The 25,516-nt window shown below is 46.1% G+C and overlaps 1 pseudogene; it reads right to left on the bottom strand.

The window, feature by feature from the left end:
* Positions 1–15,064: 15,064 nt before the first annotated feature.
* Positions 15,065–15,526, bottom strand: LOC116554502 (annotated as a pseudogene).
* Between the last annotated feature and the right edge of the window lie 9,990 nt (positions 15,527–25,516).

Raw genomic sequence — 25,516 nt, 5'->3', positions numbered from 1 at the left:
CCCCATGCACGGACTGTGGCTGTCCTGAGCGGACCAGGCTGTAGGGCCCTCTGTGACTAAGCCACGTCAGCCTTCAAACCACTACGCTATGTCCCCACCCCAGGGGGAGCCGTCTCAGAGCCCGCTCCCACCTGCTGTACGCCAGACATCACTCAATTCACTGTGACAAGGAACGTGGCCCATGGTCTCAGTTATCTCTTCCTGCATAACAAACCACCCCAAAACAGAGTGGCTTACAAACCACAACTTAGAAAACCAAACCAAAGCACAACTATTTACAGTTGGCTTTCTGTATGCTTGGGTTCTGTATCCACGGATTCAACCAACTTGGATCAAAAATGGTTTTTTTTTTTAAAGGATAATTGCAACTCTACTGAGCATGTACAGACTTTTTTTTTTTTTTTAATACACGGCTAATGTATATTTATGAGAGAGCAAAGTCACAAAGCTCTCCACACCGAATACAAATGGATTATGGCGACTTAAGGTTACTTTTGGTCCCAGTGAGGAGCGGTAGAGATTTTCCCTTGTCTTTTTCAAGGGTGTTTCAGGAGGAAATTTGTTAAGAGTAAGTGGTGCCTACAAGAGCCTGGCCTTGGGTGTTCTCATTGGAGGTGAGTTGATCTGTCAGATTTGTTGTTCTGTCTGAGGAGGGAAAAAGGAGCTGGAGAGTGATAGATTGATGTGATGAGGGGGTTCAGGGGAGCAGCTGGCATGCCCGGTCTTTGGCATGGTAAGGATGCCTGTATCCAGAACCAGCTACATACATGTTCACGGCTCACTGCAAAATGAAACAGTGGGGTCTCTTGTTAAAAAATGATCAAGAATACTGGGTGTGGTGGCTCATGCCTGTAATCCCAGCACTTTGGGAGGCCGAGGCGGGCAGATCACCTGAGGTCAGGAATTTGAGACCATCCTGGCCAACATGGTGAAACCCTGTCTCTACTAAAAATACAAAAATTAGCCAGGTGTGGTGATGGGTGCCTGTAATCTCAGCTACTCGGGAGGCTGAGGCAGGGAGAATCTCTTGAGCTCAGGAGGCGGAGGTTGCAGTGAGCCGGATGATACCATTGCACTCCAGCCTGGGTGGCAGAGCAAGACTCTGTCTCAAAATAAATAATAAATAAATAAATAAAGATGAAGAATTTCAGGATGGCACCAGCAAACATCAAGCCAACCATGGCACCTGCGCCATTGTACCAGTTGCAACGCCGTGACGCAGACCCCGCCCGAATCTCTTCTGGTCAGATTTGCTTTTTCTTTTTTTTTTCTTTTTTGGTCCTTCTTCCCTAAGAAATATAGTATAATCACTACTTATATAGCATGTGCTTGCATTAGGAGTTATAAGTAATCTAGAGGTGCTTTAAGGTCTGTGGGAGGTCATAGGCAAACACCAGGCCATTTTACATCAGGGACTTCAGCAGCTGTGGACTTTGATATCTCCCACAAACACCAACACTGTTGCATTTCTCGCAGTCCTGTGAGTTAGAAATCTGGGCGACTCTCCTGCTGGCCTTGCCTGGGACCACTCGCATGGCTGAGGTCACCTGATGGTTTGACTGGGGCCACAGTGTCAGAGGTGGCCTCACCCCCATGTCAGGTGGTTGGCGCTGGTTTGTGGCGGGGGCCTTGGTTCTCCTCCATGAGGCCTCTCATCCCCGCGGGGACTAGGCCATCCCCCACCTCCCCCAGCAGGCTAGCCCAGGCTATCCAGAGCCTCAGGGTCTTAGAAGGTCTCAGTGCCATGTTCCACAGTGGTGAAAATGGAAGTCGTGAGGCTCCTTAAGGCCTCATCTCGGAAGGTGCCCATCATCACTTCCAGCACACTCTGCTGGTCAAAGTCAGTCACAGGTCTGTCCAGTCTCGGGGTTGGGAAAGTAGGCTCCGCCTCTTGATGGGAGGAGCTTCAGAGTCCCCATGACAAAGGGATGTGGCCAGAGGGATGAGGAGTCTCAGTCCCACCTTTGTATACCATGGATCCCGTGAGCCCTTTTGAGAACCTGAAGGACACCGAACCTCCCTCTTTCCAACATTCACATACACAGCATATTGTGTATGATTTATTTTGTTATTTTTTTTTAGACAGAGCCTAACTCTGTCTCCCAGGCTGGAGTGCAATGGCACGATCTCGGTTCACTGCAAACTCCACCTCCCAGGCTGAAGCAATTCTTTGCCTCAGCCTCCCGAGTAGCTGGATTTACAGGCGCCCACCGCCACGTCTGGCTAATTTTTGTATTTTTAGTAGAGATGGGGTTTCACCATCTTGGCCAGGTTGGTCTTGAACTCCTGACCTCGTGATATACCTGCCTCGGTCTCCCAAAGTGCTGAGATTACAGGTGTGAGCCACCATGCCTGGCCTTGTGTACAATTTTAAACCATTCGCACACCCTGTTCCTGGCCCATCCAAGGAACTCCCGTCTACACCAGCAATCTCCTTGTGGGCTAATCTAACGGGCAGCCTCAGGGCCGTTGGGCAGCCTGAGCCAAGGGCTTATTGTTAAGCCTCCTTTTCTGCCCATGGGAGATTGTCCCAGTCACCACGGCTGTGTAACAAACTACCCCAAGACTTGGTGGCACACAGCAATCATTTCATTGTGCTCTTGGTTTCTGCAGTGAGAAACTGGGAGATGCCGTAGTGGAGATGGCTGGAGGGTTTCTCACACTCTGGGCCTCAGCTGGGGAGACAGGAAGGCTGGGGGCAACTGCAGAGATGCATGCCAGGCCATCGGGTGGCTCCATCACTCATTGTCTGGTGCCTGGGCGGGGATGGCCCTGAAGCGGGCTGGGCCCTGTCTGTGTGTGGCCTGCTACGTGGCTTGGGCTCCTGCCAGCATGGCCACTGGGTTCTGAGAGCAAGTGTTTCCGGAGCAAGCTTGGCAGGAGAACAAGACAGAGACGGTGTAGCCCCTCTGACCTCTCCTCAGAGGGCACGCGCGTCACTCTGGCTGAATTCTACTAGTTAGGAGCGGACTTGGCCCACCTGGGTTCAAGGGGAGGGGACACAGGCCCTGCTTCTCAACGGAGGGATGTCAAAGACCTTGAGGCCATTTTTGAAAACCTCCACCGAGACCTCCCTGTGTGAGCCAGCTGCAGTGGTGCTGCACCACCCAGGACCTCCTTGCAGTGCAGTGTGGCTAAGAGAGGGGGCTTCCTGGACTCCCACGGACAGGGCAAGTCCCCCATGCTACCCCCACTGCCCGGGCTCGTGGGGAACCTGAGAATCGCTGATGGCTGCCTTTCCGGGAGATGGGCTCTCAGGTTTCTGAGTCCTGGGTTGCTCATGCTCTCAGCCCAGGGGGTGCAGGGGGTGGAGTGTCTCTTCCTGCTCAGAGGGCAGGCTTAAGCTGCATGGTGACCTGGAGTGGCCAGACAGGCACAGGCTTCCCTAGTTAAGCAAGGCATGGGATCCTTCTGTCTGGGTTCAAAGCCCAGCCCTGCCACTCCTCGCTCTAAATTTAGCCAAGACAGGTTATCCGCAGCCTCAGTTGCGTCATTTGGTAAAATGGAGTTAGTGACTGCTCTGGCCTCCAGGGAAGGCGTAAAGGTAATGTAAGTGAAGCTCTCAGCACTTCGCCTGGGCCACAGCAGACGGCAGCTGTCAGTACTACCCCAAAGATGAGATCTGAAGTTTCCCTGGCTTCTTCCCTCCAATGGGTCCTAAAGCCATAACCTTTTTGAGAACGAACTGTCTGCCTGAAAGGGACTCTGTTGACCTGGCAAATTGCCTCTGGCTTCATCAACGGTTTGCCCAGGGTTCCTTCAAACTCTAAATCCTCCCCAACACCCGCAACACAGCAGGCCTTGCAGGCGCCGAGAGCTTCAGGGCATCACGCAAGGTCACATCGGGTCCTCACAGCACCCCACAGGGAGCTGGAGATGTAGGTGCCTCCGTGTTGTGGAAGAGGAAGCCGAGACTTGGAGGTGAGGGGTGACTTCTCCAAAGTCACTCGGTCACTCAGAGTGCACCCAGGATCTGAAACCAGCCGTGTGACCCCAAAGCCAGTTGTCATGCTCACTGGGCTTTCCTGCCTCTAATGAGCTAAGGTCAGCCACAACCCTCCCTCTGTCACACGTAGAAATCTTTGTCACAGGCCGTACGCGGTGGTTCACGCCTGTAGTCCCGGCACTTTGGGAGGCCGAGACAGGTGGATCACTTGAGGTCAGGAGTTCAAAACCAGCCTGGCCATCATAGTGAAACCTTGTCTCTACTAAAAATAAAAAAAATAGCTGGGCGTGGTGGCGCATGCCCGTAATCCCAGCTAGTAGGGAGGCTGAAGCAGAAGAATTGCTTGAACCCAGGAGGCAGAGGTTGCAGTGAGCTGTGATTGCACCACTGCCCTCCAGCCTGGGCACCAGAGCGAGACTCCATCTCAAAAAAAAGAAAAATCCTTGTCACAGAAACAGACCTGGGGAACAAGAGTGTTGAAAGAGCCAGGCCGGCACCAGGCCGTCTCCGTGGAATATCTCATTCAATCTAAACAGCCCAGGCAGGCTGGCATGGCCGCCCTACCTGCTGTGAGATAGAGGGAGGCTGAGCTCGGGGCCAAGGTTGCAGCAGGACCGCCTGAGCCTGCAGCTCGTGTTCCTCACTGGGCTCTCCTCCTGCACCAACAAACAGCGAGCCGGTGAGGAGGTGACTTCAAAACACAGGGTAGGCCGGGCACGGTGGCTCACGCCTGTAATCCCAACACTTTGGAAGGCCAAGGTGGGCAGATCACTTGAGGTCAGGGGTTCGAGACCAGCCTGGCCAGCATGGTGAAACCTCGTCTCAAAATACAAAATTAGCCGGGCTGGTGGCACACTCCTGTAAACCCAGCTATTCGGGAGGCTGAGGCACGAGAATTTCTTGAGCAGAGAAGGCAGAGCTTGCAGTGAGCCGAGATCACACCACTGCACTCCAGCCTGGATGATGGAGCAAGACTCTGTCACAGAAGAAACAAAAGAAATCCACAGGTAACCGTTAAAAACCTCTCCACTTGCGCTACATAGGTGTTTCTCTAAGTGCTGTATGGGCATCCAATATTCACCGTCACGGTGCCCGGTTGAGATGGATGCTCCATTCTACAAATGGGGAAACCGAGGCACAGAGAATCAGGATAGTTGACTTGAGACCCCGTGGCCAAGGGAGTCCAATTCTGTTTCCACGTGGGCCTCACACCTCTTGGAGGCAGGAGTGACAGCGAAGGGAGTTGTGGTCCCCAGCTGTCCTGCTTCACTGCTGGCCTCCCTCCAGTGTCTGCCTCCTGAGCAGCTCCCTGGGCTGCCCAGAGCCCTCCACGCTGACTCATCCGGCCCTAGACTGGAGGCCAAGCCTCTCTCTGCCCAGAAACTTCTGGCCAGAGCAGCCTGCACCTGCATCCCCTGGGAAGCCTCAGGAACAAAGGGGAGGTGGGAGCCAGCGGCCGACCCCAAAACCCTGAGGCAGCCACCCTGCTCAATGTCATCCTTAAGAGTCCAGGGTTACAGGCCAGTCCTCCCGCCGAAACGGAATAGTCCTCCTGGGAGAGGGGTTCCCTTTCAGCGGGTGCACCATGCCCCCAGCAGCCCTCACTGGCAGCATCGCCTTGCCACCGCGGCTCCGCTTTGCTGTGACTCCCACTTAAGATATCAAAGCCGCGGGGCCACAATGCACCACTGAAAGCTGAGTCACCCAGGTTTTGTGACACCACCAAATCCCTCCTGCTGTCTCGCTCCGAGCCCGGGGCTCCCAGTGCCAGATGAAAAGGAAATCCCCAGCCACGGGTGGGACAGGGAGGCCTGGCGGCCCAGCACCACATAAAGGAGCCTTGTTCCCAAATCAAAAGGGCCCAAACAAAGAGCAGGGAGAAGAAAGGGCTGGAGCTGGGTGGGGGGCAGCTGCAGTCTGGCGCACCTTGAATGGCTCGGTGTGCCAGGTCAGCCCACAGCTCCTGGCTGGCAGGGCATCCCCTCCTCCACCACATCCCTGGCAGCCCTGGGCTTTTCCAGGAGCCCTGCAGCAGGAGGAAGGGAGGGACCATGTCGGGGTCACACATGGAGCCAAGTAGCAGAGCCTGGGACCCCCAGGCAGCCGGCACCTTCCCAGCAACAGCAACAGCAGCAACCACCAGCACCACCACAACACAACAGCATCATCAACAAGAGCAACAGCAACAACCACGACAGCAGCAACAACCCCAAAGGCAGCAATAACCACAAGAACAGCAGCGGCAGCAACAACCATAAAAGCAGCAATGACCATAACAACACCGTCATCAACAACAGCATCATCATCAACAGCAGCATCATCAACAGCAACAACCACAACAGCAGCAACCAAGACAGCAGCAACAACCACCACCACCACAGCAGGAACCACAAAAGCATCAATAACACAACAACAACAGCCGCAAAACAGCAGCAACAACCATAAAAACAGCAATTACCATAACAACACTGTCATCAACAATAGCATAATCATCATCAACAGCATCATCAACAACAACCACAACAGCAGCAACCACCACCACCATAACAGCAGGAACCACAAAAGCAGCAATAACCACAACAGTATCATCAACAGCATCAACAGCAATCACAACAACAGCAACAACCACCACAACAGCAACAACTACCGTCATAATAGCAATAACCACCACCACAGCAGCAACAACCACAATAGCAACAACCACAACAGTATCAACAGCATCAACAGCAATCACAACAGCAACAGCCACAACCACCACCACAACAGCAACAACTACCACCATAACAGCCACAACAGCAACCACACCAGCAGCAACAACCACCACAACAGGAGGAACCACAAAAGCAGCAACAACCACAACTGTATCATCAACAACAATATCATCAATGGCAACCACAACAACAGCAACAGCAACAACCACCACAACAGCAACAACTATCATCATAACAGCAATAACCACAACAGCAGCAACAACCACCACAACAGCAACTACCACAACAGTATCAACAATATCACCAACAGCAACCATAACAATGGCAACAGCAACAACCATCAACACCATCGTCACAACAACAGCAACAACTACCATGACAGCAATAACCACCACAGCAATAACAATAGCAGAAGCAACAGTAACAACAGGAGGAGCAGCAGCAATAGCAGCAACCACCACAAAACAACAGCAACAGCCACCACAACAGCAACATCATCATCAACAGCAGCAACAGCCACCACAGCAGCAGCCACAACAATAATAGCAGAAGCAACAATAACAGCAACATCATCAACAACAACAACCACCGCAAAACAGCAACAACCACAACAGCAGCAGCAGCATCAACAACAGCAACAGCAACAACCGCAACAATAACAACAGTGGCAGCAACAAAAGCAATAGCATATTCAACAACAGCAACAACCACATCAACAGCAACAACCACATCAACAGCAACAGCCACAACCACAACCCCCAACAACAGCAGCAGGAACAGCAACGGAAGCAACAACGTTAGCAGCAATAACAAAAGCAGCAGTGACAATAGCACCAGCAAGGACGGCAGCGCCCCAACAACAGCAGTCATAGAGGCACCCCCCCCACACCAGAAGCAGCCATGGCAACAACAACCCAGGTTGCTCGTCCATGAATGAGTGTGCTCAAAGTGGTCCTGGCTCTGCAGGGCTGTTGTCAAGGTTAAATGTGTTAATAGTACACATGGAGCTCTTGGAGGAGTGAGGGCAGAGAGCAGCCAGCACTTTGGAAGCTTTCACCATGCCCCAGGTTCTTTTTGAAATGCAGAACTCTAGCTGCTTCCTTCAGAGCAACCACCACAACAGCAACAGCAACAACCATCACCACCATCACCACAACAACAACCACCACAACAGCAACAACAATAATAGCAGAAGCAACAATAACAACAGCAACAGCATCATCAGCTGTTGTCATCATCCCAGTTCACAGAGGAGGGCACTGAGGTCTGGACAGGTGCAGGAGATTGCCCTCTGCTGGAAAGTTGGCCACTCAAGTCCGCACCACAGGTAATTTGATTCCAGAACCTGTATCTGGAACCAAGCCGCCAGGCTGTCTCCTAAGAGGATGAGCCAGGAGAATGCAGTGTGCAAAGGAGGCCATGTTCGCTGGCAGACCCTGAGTCTCTGCCCAGTCCACACCAGTGCTGCACTGCTGGGGCAAACAGGACATATCTGCCCAGGGTTTTGAGAGGGGTTTCCAATTCAACCTGCAGTGCAGAAAGAAGCCACAAAGAAATCTGCACTGGGAAATTGTTCATCCATTGGCTGCTAACTTAAAAACCCTGAAAACACAATACTAGCCAAATAAAGTTGGCCTGAGGGCTAGAGCTGGCTTGGAGACTTCAGTATGGGACTTCCGAAGACAAGGAGACAGGGCCCAGGGCCCAGGGCCCAGAGCCAGGCTTTGCGGGTCTAGATCCCAGCTCTGCCAGGTGCCACCTGAGGGGACAAGAAATGGGCCAGAAATGAAACTTCTATGCCTCAGTTCCCCAATGTGCAGAATATGGATATTGACATTTAAGTGTAGCCTAAGGCTTAACAGGACAGGTGTCAGCACAAGGCCAGGGCCTTTGTCCTAGAGACCCCAGAACCTATGCCCCGAGGGCACTTGCGGATGGGCCAAGGGCCCCACAGGCCATTCTTCCTGGCTTCTGAGGAGGTGCGGGCATGGCGCCTTCCTCAGTTTACCTGCTTCCACTGAGCCGGGGATGCCTCCACCCCTGTGTTCTGACTCGTGCACGGACAGGTACGGTCTGGAGCCCAGGTCTCCCCATCTCAACGTGCAGATTTTGCAGGGGTGGGGGTGGCTCTGTGACCTCTTTTAGCAGCAAAACTAACTTTTTATCCAACACTTTCAAGGCAGACTTCACCAAGTCAACCCCACCACTCCCCACAGCCCAGGCATCTTTTTTTGTTTTGTAAATTGCCTTTCAGAAAGCCACCCTGGCAGGCTTTGATGTGGCCCTTTGACAATTTAGCCTCATCAATAGGCAGGCCCTGCCCAGGGAGGTCGACTTTGAAGAGGGAGTCTTCTCCCAAGGCAGGAAAGGCAGGGGCTCCTATCTCAAGCCTGGGGGGAGCAAAGGAGTGGGCAGGGGAAGGGGTTAACTTGGTATGAAGGAATTTGCATAGCACCTCTGTCAGCACTCTAGGGCTCTGAGGTTCCCGGGTCATGGAGTGGGTGGTGGCTGAGGATGGAACCTCACAGAGGGAATCCAGCTGGGGCCTTTGGAGATGTGAAGATCTGGTTTGCATTTCAGCTCTGTCACTTTTCAGCCATATGCTCGTGGCTGGTCCCCTATTCTTCATGAGCCTCAGTTTTCCCATTTTAAAAATGAGGATGGGGTGGGGGAGGAAAATGGCACCTAATGATATCACTGAGTGAAGATTTAATGAGATGATGCACATGATAGTTTGGCACAGTGCCAGGTACACAGTAGGTGCTCAGAATGAGCTGGAAAGATAATGATGTGATGCTTATGGTGATGAAGATGATGGTGACGTGATGCTTATGATGATGAAGATGATGGTGATGTGATGATGATTATGGTGATGAGGATGATGGTGATGTGATGATGATTATGGTGATGAAGATGATGGTGATGTGATGATGATTATGGTGATGAAGATGAAGGTATGTGATGATGATTATGGTGATGAGGATGACGGTGATGTGATGATGATTATGGTGATGAGGATGATGGTGATGTGATGATGATTATGGTGATGAGGATGGTGGTGATGTGATGATGATTATGGTGATGAGGATGGTGGTGATGTGATGATCATGGTGATGAGGATGGTGGTGATGTGATGATCATGGTGATGAGGATGACGGTGATGTGATGATGATTATGGTGATGAGGATGATGGTGATGTGATGATTATGGTGATGAGGATGATGGTGATGTGATGATGATTATGGTGATGAAGATGATGGTGATGTGATGATGATTATGGTGATGAAGATGATGGTGATGTGATGATTATGGTGATGAGGATGATGGTGATGTGATGATGATTATGTGATGATGATTATGGTGATGAGGATGATGGTGATGTGATGATGATTATGGTGATGAGGATGATGATCATGGAGATGATGTTTATCAGATGATGATGATGATAGTACTGATTATGATGAAGATGACAACAATGTCAATGAAGATGACAAAGAAGAATATGATGAAGATGATGATGGTGGGAGAAGATGTGTGATGATGAAGATCATGATGTCATTGAAGATAGTGAAGAAGTTTATGCTCCCTTGTGATGTGAAGATGATGTTATTATGTGAAGAAGAGGGTGACGGTGCTGGATGGTCTGAGATGATGAAGATTATATCAACAAAAGTGGTAAAGGTGATTAGTGATGATGAAGTTGGTGAAGATGATGGTGATAAGGATGTTAGTGAAGAAGATAAAGATGGTGAAGAGGTGAAGATGGTGAAAATGTTGGTGATGGTGAAGATGGTGATGATGAAGATGGTGATGACGATGACAGTGAAGAAGATGAAGATGGTGGTGATGATAATGAAGATGGTGAGGATTATGGTGCTGCTGCTGAAGATCTCATCCAATCCTCTCTTCAGAGGTGCAGAAAATGGAGGAAGTAAACCAAAGTCACAAAGCAATTAGTGGAGAGCCAGACCTGGCACCTCAGGTTCCTTACTCCTACTCCAGTGCTCTCTTCTCTGTCCTTGTTACTACCTTGAATTGAAGCAACAGGTCTAGTTCTTGCATGAACTCCTGGGATTCATGAGATGACTTGGGCTTAGCTCCTCAGATTGCCGAGCCTGCCAGTTCCCTCCTTCCCCATATCTCTCTCCCACTTCCTTCTTTAGTTACAGTAGCACTTGTACTTTGGTGTGACCATATGACAGAGATCTGGCCAATGAGATATGAGCAAAAGTTCTTGGATGGGGTTTTAAGGGAATCCCTTTTGCCTTCCCTCCAGCTCCCTTCCCTCTGCCTGGGATGCCAATAGGATGACTGGAGCTGGAGAAGCTACCTCGGATCATGCAGCCATGAGAAAGGAAGTCACAGGCTTCCTTGGGAGCAGACAGGCAGAAAGGGCCAGGGTCCCTGATGGCCACAGAACAGTGCTGAGTGCTCACCTGTGCTGCAGAAACAAAGGCCCTGCCCTGTGGAGCATTTGTCCTGGTTGAGGGAGACAGGACGTAAAACAACAGCCAAGCAAATATATTCAAGTCAGCCATTGTAAAGCCAAGTACAAGGGTGAAGAATGATCAGATTGTTTTGCTTTCGATGAGGTAGGCTGTGGGGAGGCAGTCCGTGCAGAGGGAAGAAGGGCCTTGGAAATGTATCTCAGGAACAGCCAGGGGTCAGGGAGCTGGGGTTATGTGAACACTGGGAAGTACAGTGGGTGGCATAGTGGTTTCCCAAAAGACACATCCATGTCCTGATTCCTGAAACCTGTGAGTATTACTCCATATGGCAAAAGAGTGAATACTACCTCATTGGGGAAATTCAGGATACATTAAGAACCTTGAGAAAGGATTATCCTGAAGCACCCAGGTGAGCCCTAAATGAAATCACATGTATTCTTTTTTTAATTTTTTTTGAAGCAGAGTCTCACGCTGTGGCCCAGGCTGGAGTGCAGTGCCACCATCTTGGCTCACTGAAGGCTTCGCCTCCCAGGTTCAAGCAATTCTCATGCCTCAGCCTTCCCAGGAGCTGGGACTATAGGTGACCACCACCAGGCCCCACTAATTTTTGTGTTTTTAGTAGAGATGTGTTTCACCATGTCAGCCAGGCTGTTCTTAAACTCCTGGCCTCAGTGATCCACCTGCCTTGATCTCCTGGACTGCTGGGATTACAGGTGTGAGCCACTGCTCCCAGCCTCACATGTATTCTTATAAGAGAGACACACAAAGGAGACGACACAGAGGGGAGAAGGATGCCAGAAGATGGATGCAGAGATTGGAGTGACACCCACAGCCACCCTAAGCTTCAAGAAACAAGGAAGGATTCTTTTTTGGAGGCTTCAGAAGGAGTGTGACCTTTCTGTGGCTTCTGTGGCAGAGATGCAGTTGTTTGTAAACAGTTAGAAAACTGGGTGTGATATGTTCATATTTTTAAACATTTCACTTCCTTTTCAGTCAATGATTTTTTGAATTACAAAGTGAAACCCTTAAGTTGTTTTTACACCAACTTACAGAGAGTTCATTGAGGTGTAGTAAGATGAGGCAGAGGAGAAGAAAAGAAGAGAGAGACCTAGGAAAATTCAACCCACAGTCTTCCATCAGGGCAACAAAATAATCTGGCTCAGCTGACCCTGTAGCTTAAATCTTAGGAAATCTACAAGGTATGGGCACCAACAGGAGCTCCACAGGTACAAAGCCCAGCTCTTACCTCCTCCACAGGTACACAAGGCCCAGCAGGTAAATACTCTTGTCCATTATTTTATCAAAGGCATTTTAGCTGGGTGAGAAGGTAAGTCTACCACAATTAAAATGAGTTTGGATAAAAGACCATTTTTTTTTCTCAAAATCCCTGCCCCTTCTCCCTCTTCACTGTTGTATATACCACATTGCCTCTTCTCTGCTTTTTAACTAATTCCTGTAAGTATTACTCCATATGACAATAGAGTGAATACTACCTCATTGGGGAAATTCAGGATAAGCTAAGAACCTTGAGAAAGGGTTATCCTGAAGTACCCGAGTGGGCCCTAAATGAAATCACATGTATTTTTTTTTTAATTTTTTTGAAATAGAGTCTCACTCTGTCACCCAGGCTGGAGTGCAGTGGCTCCAGGTGAGCGTATACCCAAGGAGAGTACAGTATCTAGAATACATTGGGCTTTGGGTGAAAGAAGAATTTCCTTTGGACCACCAAGAGGAGGAGTAAAATAAAAACCCATCAAGGCAACTGGGTCGTCTATTTAAGGGACTGAGAAGAGCAGGACTCAGGAATGAGCAGCAGGACAGGAACTTGGAAAGTAGTTCCAGACAGAGCAGGATAACTCATTCTAGGATGTATCAGTCTGTTTTCACACTGCTATAAAGAACTGTCCAAGACTGGGTATTTATAAAGGAAACATGTTTAATTGACTCACAGTTCAGCATGGCTGGGGAAGCCTCAGGAAACTTCTAATCATGACACAAGGTGAAGGGGAGGCAAGGCACGTTTTTCACAAGGCAGCAGGAAGGAGAAGTGCCAACCAAAGGGAGAAGAGCCCCTTATAAAACCATCAGATCTTGTGAGAACTGACTATCACAAGACCAGCATAGGGGAACCACCCCCATGAGCCAATTACTGCCATCTAATCTCTCCCTTGACACATGGGGATTATGCAGATTATAATTCAAGATGAGATTTGGGTGGGGACATAAAGCCTAACCATCTAAGACTAGGCCTCTACTGTACCTCAGAAATATGACACTGTACTCACTATAGTTGGGGGAGTTTTAAGGGCACCAAAACACTACAGCATCACCCAGACTTCCCTCAGCTTTGTTCCAAACCCTACATGTCCAAGATCGTCACTTCTATAATGCATAACTTCCCTCCTCTTATTCTCTTTTAGCTCTCAGAAGGCAAAAGCACAGAGCCGTCACACATGCTGAGCATCTATTATGTGCCAGGCTCTGTGCCAGGGGTTTTATGTGTTATATATCACTTAATTCTCACCACACCTTTGTCATATAGAAACTATTGTGATCCTCCTTTTGCAGATGAAGAAACTGAAGCCTAGAAAAGTAAAAACTTGTCGAGACTCATATAAGTCTGTACTTACAGTTTTGGAATTCATCCACTTATTCTCCAAGTATTTGTTGAATGCTGCTTGATGTCCAGCACTGTTCCAAGCACAGTGTATATCATAGGTAACAGAACTCCCCTGCCTCCTGAGGGAGGTTTCAGGATGCTGGAAACATTCTGATTCCTTTTTTTTCTTTCTTTTCTTTTATTTTCTCTTTGTTTGTTTCTTTCCTTCTTTCCTTTCCTTTCTTTCTTTAAATGGGCTCTCTCTAAGTTGCTCAGGCTGGCCTCGAACTCCTGAGCTCAAGTGATTCTCCTGCCTCAGCCTCCTGAGTAGCTGGGACCATGGCATGCACCACCATGCCCAGCCTAACATTCTGATTCTTCAGCACAAGTGTGTTCAGTTTGAAATCATCAAACTGTACCCTCATGATTTGTGTATTTATTGTATATATGCTGTACTTAGAAATTTTTTTAAATTCCTGCTTTCATCAAGGTTATGCTCTGGTGGAAGAATTGGGGGTTGGGGGAAACAATAACCAGTATGTAGTAGACTGAATCATGACCCTCAATGATGCCCAGGTCCTCTTCTATGGAGCCTGTGAAAGTGATCTTATATGGCAAAAGATACTTTGCAGATGTGATGAAATCAAACGTATAGAGATGGGGAGATTATCCTGGATTAGTCAGTGGGCCCTAAATGAAACCATGTGTGTCCTTATAAGAGGGAGGGAGAGGGAAATTTGACTACACAACAGGAAGTAGAAGGTGGGATGATAGAAGCAAGAGACTGGAGTGATGCAAGGAAGAGGCCACAAGCCAAGGAATTGGGGCATCTTGCAAAAGCTGGAGGAGGCAGAGAAACAGTTTTTCACCTGGAGCCTGCAGAAGAAACCAGTCCTATTCACACAATGGCTTTAGCCCAGTGAGACCAACTTTGGGCTCTGGCCTCCAGAACTTGGAAACAATGAATCTGTGCTGTTTTAAACCAACAATCAAACCTGTGGTAATTTGGTACAGCAGCGAGAAGTTAATACACAAGTTAATTAAATACACTACGCAACATTACATATCACATTTGTTTCTCATGATTTTATTCTATCCACTTTTTTTTTTTTTTTTTTTTGGATTATCACTCTGTATTCAGGCTGGAGTACAGTAGTGTGATCTTGGCTCACTACAACCTCCGCCTCTGGGGTTCAAGTGATTCTCCTGCCTCAGCCTCCCAAGTAGCTGGGACTACAGGCATGCGCCATCAGGCCAAGGTAAGTTTTCTATTTTTTTTTAATTTAATTTTTTTTAAACTTTAAAATCCCTCAAAAACTGTTTATTAAACAGGTGAATTTTGATCATCATGATAGGCTTATCAGCAGGATTTCTGATAGCAAGCACGGGCACCAGGGCCTCCAAACGTTTTGGACTTGCAGTGAAAGGGATCAGCTATCAGTAGGGTCTAGTCATGTAAGATGAGGACGTCTTTGATCTCCTTCTTGGAAGCCTCATTCACATATTTCTGGTAATAGGCCACCAGGGCTTTGGAGATGGACTGACAGATACATAAATCTGGGCCACGTGACCACCCCCAGTCCCATGGACCCGGATGTCCACACCAGCAAATCACTCCTTGCAGAGAAGCAGAACTAGCTCCAGAAGCTTGTACTGTAGCATATGCTGCTCAATTATCTCCAGGGGGCCGCCCATTCACCTTGATGAGGCCATTGCTGCATTTGCAGTGCATCACAGCTGTGGCTATCTTCTTGTGTCTGAAGACCTGCACGGACAGCAGTGGACCCTTGGACGGCATGGCTGTGAACATGGACTAGAAAACCTCACCATGTAGTGCTGCAACTGGAAAAACAATTTTTATATTTTCAGTAGAGACAGGGTTTCATCATGTTAGCCAAGGTGGTCTTGATCTCTTGACCATGTGATCTGCCCGCCTCAGCCTCCCAAAGTGCTGGGATTAAGTGTATGAGCCACCATGCCTAGCCAACTATTTTACTGCTTAAAAATTTTTATGGGCTGGGTGCAGTGGCTCATGCCTGTAATCCCAGTACTTTGGGAGGCCAAGGTGGGCAGATCACTTGAGGTCAAGAATTTGACCAACATGGTGAAAACTGGTGAACATGGTGAAACTCTGGCCAACATGGTGAAACTCTCTCTCTACTGGAAATACAAAAGTTAGCTGGGCATGATGGTGCGCACTTGTAATCTTAGCTACTCAGGAGACTGAAGCACAAGAATCACTTGAACTCAGGAGGGGGAGGCTGCAGTGAGCAAAGATGATGCTAGTGTACTCCAGCCTAGCCAGTGAGACTCTGTCTCAAAAGCAAAAAATCAAAACAGAAAGTTGGAGATAAACAAAGATTAGGAGGCAGGCCGAGACTGAGTTTAGATCGTCCTTTCAAAGGAAGGAGCTGAACAAGATACAGGGGAACAATAACTTGAGTGAAGAGAGAAACTCTCACAGTTTTTTAATTGTGGTAAAATACGCAGAGCATAGAATTTACCATCCTCATAATTGTTAAGTGTACCAGTTCAGTGGCATTAAGCACATTCACATTGTTGGTCAACCATCACCACCATCCATCTCCAGAACTTTCTCATCTTCCCAAGCTGAAAGTCTGTCCCCATTAAACACCAACTTTCCATTCCTTCCCCAGTCCCATGCACCCACGATTCTATTTTCTGTCTCTAGGAACTACTCTGGGCACATCATATAAGTGGAGTCATATAGTTTTTTTAAACCGGCTTTCAGGTTTCTTTCAAATGAGAGAAATAATAACGTGTATATATATATATTAAAAGGCTGGAGGTGCAGCGGCTTATGCTTGTAATCTCAGCACTTTGGGAGGCCGAGGCAGGAAAATCACTTGAGTCCAGGAAGCCGAGGCTGCAGTGAGCCATGATCATGCCACTGCTCATTAGCCTGGGTGACAGAGCAAGATCCTATCTCAAAAATAAATAAATAAATAAAAATAAGAAAGAAATCCGGTTAAGAGGGACAAACAGAGGATTCTAGAGAGAGGGCAGCACTAGTGGAGCTGTGATTATGGCTAGGAGGCAGGCTGGCATCCGACATCAAGTGCAGAGACCAGAGCCTGACGTCTGTGCAGAGTAACCAAGGAGTGGATGCATGTGGGGACAGGTGTGGGAGCTTGGGGGTCAGAGCGGCAGTGGCAGCTTGTGACCATTCTCTCTGATGATGCCTACAATTCTCAGTGAAGCAGAGAACGAGGTTATCAGCTGAGAATAAGGACAGGGTAGGAGGCACCAGAGGTTCATGCAGAGGAAAGGACCCAGTTATCCATTAGAAGATGGAGGAAAGAAGAGAACCCAAGAATTAGGGTGAAGCTGGCAGTGGCTAAGCATAACCTGTCCCGTTTCCCAAGCGTTATTAACATTTGTCTCTGTTTTCCAAGCTCCCTGGGAGCTGTATCCTCCAAAGTCCTCATAAGAATAGAAATTCAAAGGAGAGCTGTACTCGGGATACATGATGGTCTTTGGATCAACTTTTGCTGAATCTTCAGCACAGTTGGGGTGCTGTACACTTGCAGCTAGGTATAAGCAACCCACGTCATTTGAGGCTGACTTGCAGCAGGTTCTCCAACTGTTGGCAGGTTCCTCACCAGCCTGCTCTCCCTCCTGAAAGCCTCAGTCTCCAAGTGGGTCTGAGCAAGCAGCAACCCCCTTGGTCAGAAAAGAGACAGTTCTAATGCCAGTGGATGGTTCTAGAAACTAGAAATCCCCTCCTTGGCAGGTCACAGGAGTGCCTGGGGGGAGCCAGAGGCTGGAGAGACTCCAAACTGCTCCCTGCTCCCTGTTCCCCACCCTCCATGCCCCATGGACTCCTCCAAACATCCAACTGGGTGGGCATCTGGGGTTTGTGGTTCTACAAAAGCTCTAACCCTTGCTGATTAGAGCTTTTGTGCAGCATAGCACCTCTAAGAGACACAGCACAAAAGCCTGCGCTGGTCATGCTGCCTGTTAAAAGGAGAATCTCTCCCTTTTGCACACTACCTAAAGTCAAAACTTACCGTTCTGTCTTCTATTCGAGTCAAAGAGGCAAGGAGGCTGAGGCTGTAGTCCATTTCCTGCCTCCAGGCTTTTGGACACCCAGCTCCTCTACCTGAGACACCTGCCTTCCTTTCTGCCTGGAGGACTCCTTCTCATCTTTCAGGATCTGGCTCCCTTGCCTCCTCTGTGAAGGGCCAGGGAGTCCCCAAGACCACCCTCAGTTTCAACAATTCACTAGAAGGACTCATAGAACTAAAAAAAAAAAAAAAAAAAAAAAAAAAGGGTGTTACACTGACAGTTATGGTTCATTACCATAAAAGGCTACACACTGTAATCAACAGAAATAAGAGGGTCATGGGGCAGCATCCTGGAAGGAGCAGGCACCAGGTCCTGGTTGGTCTCTTTCTGTGAAGTCGCATGAATAGTGTTTAATCCTCTGGTAACAATGTGCAGCAACACAGATGGAGGACTTCGAACCTGGAAGTTCTCCAGAGCCTCAGAGTGCTGGGTTTCATAGAGAGTCCATCTCACAGGCATGCAGAGTCCGTGTGACTGACCTTAGCTACTCATCCTCCAGCCTCTCCAGAGCTCAAACAGACCTGAGAGGCTGAAGCTCTCAGGTAAACAAATCTAATGAGATGATCACATGATTTTTCTCATTTATTAATATAGTAAGTTACATTAATTGGTTTTCAAATATTAAACCAACCTTGCATTCCTAGAATAAATTTCACGAGGTCGTGATGTATCATCGTTTTTTTGTATTGCTAGGCTTGATGTGCTATTATTTTCTTCAGGATTATTACACTTCTGTTCATAAGGGATCGTGTTTTGTACTTTCCTTTTCTTATAATGCACTTCCAGAGTTATGCTTGCTCATAAAATGAATTGGGAATTGTTTCTCCTCTTCTATTTTCTAAGAGCATTTATGTAGGATTAATATTAATTCCTCCTTCAATTTTTGATAGACTGCACCAGTGAAAATATATTGTGGAGGGGATTTTAATAACAAATGAATTTCTTTAACAGATATAAGGCTAATTTGTATTTTCTATTTCTCTCCTTGAGTCAGTTTTAGTAATTTATGTCCTTCAAAGAATGTGCCTATTTTGTTTATGTTGTCAAACATATTGGTCTAAAGTTGCCTACAATGTGTTCTTTTTATTCTTTTAATATTTGTAGGAATTATATGATGCCCCTTCTTTTATTCATTGTAATCTGTATTATTTATCTTTCTTGATAACTCCAGCTAGGAGACTGTAATTTAAAAAAACTCTTTACAGAACCAATTTTTCTTTTGTTGTTATCCTCTATTTTTAAAAAATTTCATTCTAATCTTCATGATTCCTTTCATTTTAAACTTACTTTAAGCTTAATTATTCATCTTTTTCTAGTTTCTTACGGTAGAAGTATAAATAATTAAATTTATATCTTTGCTTTTTTCTAATGTAAGCATTTAAAACTGTAGCTGCCTCCAGAGGTTTTTGTGTTTTCATTATCATTCAGCTAAAAATATTTCTAATTTCCTTTGCAATTTCTTTTTTGATTTACATATTAATTAAAAGTTTTTTTGTAGGCTGGGTGTGGTGGCGTAATCCCAGCACTTTGGGAGGCCAAGGCCGGCAGATCACCTGAGGTCAGGAGTTTGAGACCAGCCTGGCCATCATGGTGAAACCTCATCTTAAAAAAAAATAAATAAAAAGAAAATTAAAAAAAAATACAAAAATTAGCCAGCTGTGGTGGCACATGCCTGTAATCCCAGCTACTTGGGAGGCTGAGGCAGGAGAATTGCTTGAACCTGGGAGGCAGAGGTTGCAGTGAGCCAAGACTGTGCCATTGCACTCCAGCCTGGGCAACAAGAGTGAAACCCCATCTCAAAAAAAAAAAAGTTTTTTTTTTTTTTGCTTAATTCAACAACCAAAAAAGTCACCAAACAACCCAATTCAAAAATGAGTGAGAAACTTAAATAGGCATTTTTCCAAAGAAGATACACAAATTGCCAGAAAGTACATGGAAATACATTCAACATCATTCATCATTAGGGAAATGAAAAGCAAAGCCACAGTGAGACACCCCTTCATGCCCTCAGGATGGCTGCTATTTTTAGAAAAGGAACAGAGAATGTGTGATGGCAAGGATGTGGAGAAGTCTGAACCCTGGTAGACTGCCGGTAGAAATTGGAACACTGTATGTTGCTGGTAGAAATGTAAAATGATGCAGCCACTTCAGGAAACAATTTGATGGTTCCTCAGAAAGTTAAACATATAGTAACCATAAGATCCAGCGATTTTATTCCTAGGATGCCAAAAGAATTGAGGCCAGGTGTGGTGGCTCACACCTGTAATCCCAGCACTCTGGGAGGCTGAAGCGGGAGGATCACTTGAGCCCAGAAGTTCGAGACAAGCCTGGCAACATAACGAGACCCCATCTCTACAAAAAGTAGAAAAATTAGCCAGGCATGGTGGTGTGTGATCACAGCTCACTGCGGCCTCAACCTTCTGGGCTCTGGTGATCCTCCCACCTCAGCCTCCCGGGTAGCTGGGACTACAGGCATGTACCATCATGCCTGGCTAATTTCTGTATTTTTTGTAGAGATTGGTTTTCACCACATTTCCTAGGTTGGTCTGGAGCTCCTGGGCCCATGCAAACTGCCTGCCTCAGCCTCTCAAACTGTTGAGATTGCAGCACTCAGGTGCAGAAGAATCACTTGAGCCTGGAAGTCAAGTCTACAGTGAGCTGTGATTGTACCATTGCGCTCCAGGCTGAGCAACAGAGCAAGACCCTGTCTCAGAAAAAAAAACAAAAAAACAGAAGCATGGACTCAAACAGATATTTGAATGCTAATATTCATACCAGAATTATTCACAATCGCCAAAAGGTGGAAACAATTCATGTGTCCATCAGCAGCTGAACGGATAAACAAAATGCAGTGCAGTAGTCCTCCCTTACCTATGGTTTTGCTTTCCATGGCTTCAGTTTTCTGTGCTCAACTAAGGTACAAAAATATTAAATGGAGAACTCCAGAAACAAACCATTCAGAAGTTTTAAATGGCATGCCATTCTGAGTAGTCTGACAAAATCTCACACCATCCCGCTCCAGCCCGCCCAGGACAGGAGTCCTCCTTTTGTCCATCATATCCTCATTGCCTGCCCCCTAGTCACTTAGTATCTGACTCCATTATGAGATGGAAAAATGTAATATATATAGGATATCATAGTATCCACAGTTTCAAGCATCCGCCGGGGGTCTTGAAATGTATCCCCCACAGATAAGGGGGTACTGTAGTTTCTGTATAAAATGGAATACTACTCAGCCTTAAAAAGGGATGTAACTCTGATGCATCCTACCATATGGATGAACCTTAAAAATATGCTGCTAAGTCCAATAAGCCAAACGCAAAAGGACAAATCGTATGATTTCATTTATGTGAGGAACCTAGAATATGCAAAACTATTCAGACAGAATGCGAAGTATACATTGCTAGGTTACTAAGGGCTTGAGGGAGGAGGAGGGAATGGGAATCATTGACTCGTGGCTTACAGAGCTACAGTTTGGGATGATGATCAAGTTCTGGAAATGGGTAGTGGTGTTGGTTATATGACATTGTGAACTTACTGAATGCCACTGAGTTGTACACTTAAAAATAACTAGCTGACTAATAACTAGTTAACCAATATTTAGTTAAATAAAAAATAGTTACATAATAAATAGTTGATAATTTTTTGATATCTCTGTATCACCAATTTTAAATCTTACTCCATTGCAGTGAGAAAACATACTCTATATGATTTCAGTCCTTTGACACACATTAAGACTCGTTTTATTGCCCAGAATGTGAGCCATGAGCCATATTAGGGAATGTTCCATGTGCCCTGAAAGAAATGTGTGTTCTCCTTAATTGTAATACTGCGCCTTGTAAATGTCACTTAGGTCAAGTTGGTTGATAGCATTGTTTAAATCTTGCACACTAATTTTTTCCTGCCTTTTACTGATTTTTGTTAATGATTTAGTGGAGCTTCAATTTCTCAACTACAGAGTAGATTTGTGTTTCTCTCTTTGGTTTTCTCAGATTTTGCTTTATGTATATTGAAGCTGTGTTGTTAGATGCATACAAATAATTAAATTTATATCTTTGCTTTTGTCTAATGTAAGAATTTAAAACCGTAGCTGCCTCCAGAGGTTTTTGTGTTTTCATTATCATTCAACCAAAAATATTTCTAATTTCCTTTGCAATTTCTTTTTTGATTTACATATTAATTAAAAGTTTTTTTGTAGGCTGGGTGTGGTGGCGTAATCCCAGCACTTTGGGAGGCCAAGGCTGGCAGATCACCTGAGGTCAGGAGTTTGAGACCAGCCTGATCAACATGGAGAAACCCCGTCACACGGTGGCTCACACCTGTAATCCTAGCACTTTGGGAGGCTGAGGTGGGTGGATCACCTGAAGTCATGAGTTCAAGACCAGCCTGGCCATCATGGTGAAACCCCATATTTAAAAAAAAAAGAAAAAGAAAAAAAAATACAAAAATTAGCCGGCTGTGGTGGCACATACCTGTAATCCCAGCTACTTGGGAGGCTGAGGCAGGAGAATCGCTTGAACCTGGGAGGCAGAGGTTGTGTACAGTTTTAGGATGGTTATGGTTTCCTCAAGGCAATCCTCACAACAATTTCTGGAGACATAACCTCCTATATCTCTGATAATACTCCTTGCCTTGACATCTACTTTGTTTGATATCAATACAGTAATACCAGCTTTCCTGCATTTATCAATTGCTTATGTATATTTCCATCATTTCATTTTTGACCCGTCTTTACAGTTAAAGTACCTCTCTTATAAAGAACACGTAATTGATTCTCATTCTTAAATCCAGGCTGACCACCTTTCCCTGTGCATATGAGTAGTTAGACAAAGAATTTAACGTTATTATTTGTACGGTTGATTTTGAGTCTACCATCTTGCTAGCTGTTTCCATTTATCCTATCTGTTCTTTTCACGTTTCTCTCCTTTACTTTATTTTGAATTCATTGAGTTTTTTTAGTATTCCGTTTTATCTTTATGCACCTTTTTAGCTATACAACTTTGTTTTAGTTTTTCTGGTTGCTGTAGTGTTTTAGTGTGTATCCTTAACTTATCATGATCTACCTTGAATTAATGTTATACCACTTCACATATACAACAGTTTGGCTTTTTTTTTTTTTTTTTAGACAGAGTCTCCCTCTGTCACCCCCACTGGAGTGCAACGGCATGATCTCAGCTTCCCTGCAACCTCCACTTCCCAGGTACAAGCAATTCGTGTGCCTCAGCCTCCCAGGTGGCTGGGATTACAGGAGTGCGCCACCACGCCTAGCCGTTAACAACATACTTCTATTTATTCCTTCGCCTTGCCCTTTGTGCCATTATATAATACGTTTTATTTCTGCGTATGTTATAAACCTATAATATACTGTGATTATTTTTGCTTCGTATCAGAGATACCATCATTGATCTCTGTTCTTGTCTGGGTCATTTCTGTTGCACTGATTTCAAGTTCATGATATTTTCTTCCACAGCGTTAGATCTGTTTGTAGGACCATCCAGTGAATTTTTGAATTTGTCATTTCAGACATTGTATTTTCAGATCTGGGAATTTCCATGTACTGATTTTTTTAGTTTTCATGTATCTGCTGTGATTCTTCATCTCTGTATTCATTATGTGCATTTTCTTCTTTAAGGCCTGGAGCGTATTTATAATGCAGTTGATCCTGGAACAACTCAGGTTTTAATTGTGCAGTTCCACTCACAGGTGCATTTTTAAAAATAAAAGTTACAGCAAGTGCGCCTACCTCTCCTGCTCCCCCTTCTACCTCCTTCGCCACTTCCACTTCTGGCACCCTTGAGCGAGCAAGACCAACCCCTCCTCCTCCTCCTCCTTTTCCACAGCCTACTCAACGTGAAGACCATGACGACGAAGTTCCTTATGATGATCCGCTTCCACTTAATAAACAATAAATACATTTTCTCTTCCTTATGCCTGCCCTCCCTCCCTCCTTCCTGCCTCCCTCCTTCCTTCCTGCCTCCCTCCCTCCTCCCTCCCCCCACCCCCCCCCCCCCCTCTTCCTTCCTTCTCTCTCTCTGTCTCTCTCTCCCCTTGCCTCCCCCCGCCCTTTCTTTTGAGGAGTCCCACTGTGTCCCCCAAGATGGAGTGCAGTGGCACAATCATCATTCACCGCAGCCTCAAACTCCTGCATTCAAGCTGTCCTCCCATCTCAGCCTCCTGATCACAGGTGTGTGCAACCACACCTGACTAATTTCTAAACGTTTTGCAGAGATGGGGCCCTGCTATGTTGACCAGGCTGCCTTATGGTTTTCTTAATAACATTTTCTTTTCTCTAGCTTACTTTATCGTAAGAATACAGTGTACAACACATGTAACTTACAAAGTATGTGTTAATCAACTATTTGTTCTCAGTAAGGCTTCTGGTCAACAACAGGCTCTTAGTTAAGTTTTCAGGGATTCAAGAGTTAAGCATGGATTTTTGACTGCGTGGGGTGTTGGCACGTCTAACTCTCATGTTGTTTTAAAGTCTTTGTCTGCTAAATTGTCTGTGTCATCTCTGCATTTGCTTCTATTAATTACTTTTTCTCTTCTGATTATGGGTCACATTTTTTCTGCCTCTGAATGTCTAGTAATTTTTCTACTGTATGCTAGACATTGCAAATGCTATGTTGTTTTAGTCTGGATTTTATTGTCTTCCTTTAAAGAATCTTGAGAATTTTTTCCCCCTTAACAGGTTGTTAATTTACTGGTGAAGCAGTTGGATCTATCAAAGATTATTTTTTATTCCTCATTAATGTGGGCCTAGAACAGCCCTTGCTCTTGGGCTGCAGTGGCGAGAATGCTGCTTTAGGTTGGGTTTTGCTGCCTTGTGTCTCAGTTTAGAAATTTCCCTCAAGTATAAAGCCAGGATGAATGCAGAGCTTATCCTGCGTGTCTTTCCCCATCAAGGAAAATAGCCCTGTACTTTCTGTAGTCTGATACCGTCAAAAGCTGTTGTAAATACTGTGTCCAGTTGAACAGCTGTTTACAGGGAAAGAGTGATCTTAATACTTAATAGAGCACAGTTAGAACCAAAATCACTTTGCTTCACATAGTTGTTGTTTTTTTTTAACTTTTCCTTTTGAAATAATTCTCAACTGCAAGAAAAGCACAAAATAGGCCCAAAACTTCCTTACCCAGCTTCCTTTCATGTTACTATCTCAAGCAACCAAATATAATTATCAAAACGAAGAAATTAACATTGGTTCAACACTATGAACTAAACCACAGACATGATTCAGGTTTCAGAAATGTCGTCACTGAGACCTTTTTCGGTTCCAGGATCCAGTGCGGAATATCATATTGTATTTACCAGTCATGTCCTCCCAGCCTCCTCAGCCCGCCACAGTTCCTCTGCCTTTCCTTATCTTTCGTGACATTGACGCTTTTGAAGAGTGATGGTCAGTGACTCAGCAGAACTTTTCTCAATTTGGGTTCATCTGATGTTACCTCACGATAAGGTGGAGGTTACGCATTTTTACAAGAATACCCTAGAAGCAACGTCCATGTCACCATATCTCATTAGTGGGGAAGTTAACCTAGTGGCTAAGGTGGTGTCTTCCAGTTTCACTACTACACACTTAGTACTTTTCCTGTTGTAATTAATAAATTTAGGAGCAATACTTTCAGACTATGCAAATCTCCTCTTTCTCCTCAAACTTTTACTCACGAATTTTAGCCTCAACCTGCAGACATTACCTGCAGCAATTATGACTGTGTTGGTCTG

Source organism: Sapajus apella, unplaced genomic scaffold (genome assembly GCF_009761245.1).
Source record: "Sapajus apella isolate SASKATOON/1434 unplaced genomic scaffold, GSC_monkey_1.0 scaffold14, whole genome shotgun sequence".
NCBI classification, from domain to species: Eukaryota; Metazoa; Chordata; class Mammalia; order Primates; family Cebidae; genus Sapajus; species Sapajus apella.
Note: the sequence above shows the minus strand (reverse complement) of the source record. Positions and strands in the feature narration are given on the sequence as shown.